Source organism: Schistocerca piceifrons, chromosome 10 (assembly GCF_021461385.2).
Source record: "Schistocerca piceifrons isolate TAMUIC-IGC-003096 chromosome 10, iqSchPice1.1, whole genome shotgun sequence".
Classification (NCBI taxonomy): Eukaryota; Metazoa; Arthropoda; class Insecta; order Orthoptera; family Acrididae; genus Schistocerca; species Schistocerca piceifrons.
In genome coordinates, this window is record NC_060147.1 from 36461315 (window position 1) to 36462306 (window position 992).

At 41.1% G+C, this 992-nt stretch overlaps 1 non-coding gene across 1 annotated transcript; it reads right to left on the minus strand.

The window, feature by feature from the left end:
• Positions 1 to 719: 719 nt before the first annotated feature.
• Trnag-gcc lies at positions 720 to 790 on the minus strand. The gene has a single exon. It is a non-coding gene; the product is annotated as a tRNA-Gly (tRNA).
• Between the last annotated feature and the right edge of the window lie 202 nt (positions 791 to 992).

A 992-nucleotide genomic window follows, 5' to 3' on the forward strand; every position in this document is an offset into this window, starting at 1 on the left:
AAGTAGGTAGTCAATCTTTGCACAACTCTGAAATCGTATCACGACCTGAAAGAATACTTCCGCTGCTTTTTTGAGACAGTGCTTCATTATGGATAGCTGCACCAGCTGCCAAGATTTCCCCAATCAGGGTACAAATTTCGCTTGATACCACTTATCATCTTACCTGTGGTATTGATTCCAATGTTTTTTGGAAATCTACTAGAATGCCAGGATCCATGGCTTTAAGGATTAATGAGAGCACACAGAAAATTCTCGCAACAGGCTCCATAGATACTGACTGAATTAATGTATTCCCTAGGCAGCAGCTTACAACTGATCTGTTCCAGCCACAGAAAACTAGCCAAGGTTGTCATACATTGGGATTCAAGATGATGGGTGATTGTGTGGGTGACAGCTTTGCATCACTATTAAAGAAATGCAATATGGATGGTGTGTGAATTTCTTCAGCTACAGTTTTTCACGTTGCTGTTAATTTCCTCACAGCTTTTTCCATTGAACATGTCACTTTCATTCTCTGCCTTCTAGACACTTTAGACTGCGACCCACTTATGATCCAGGTTTGGTACGCACTCTCATTTTCTTTAGTACTTTCCATATTTCAATTCATGTGTAGATGTAATCACATAATTTGTTTGGTTGGTTTGAATGTAAGACCAGGTTTCTGTTAGTTTTGTAGGTATTACTACGAAAATACGCATCAATGTAATTGGAAAAAAATTTGCATCGGCCGGGAATCGAACCCGGGCCGCCCGCGTGGCAGGCGAGCATTCTACCACTGAACCACCGATGCTTACGGGCTTGTGGGGTGATTGTGCAATGTATTAAAACGTAATTTTATAGAAGAAATAATATACTAAGGCGGTGATCAGAGGCCGGTACAACATAGTGCAGCCTTAAGAAGGAAGCAATGGATAGCAAGAGAATGAAGAGGCAAAGAACTTGCTAATATAGCAGAAAACGATGATGATGGTGACACTAAGGCGGTAGTTACC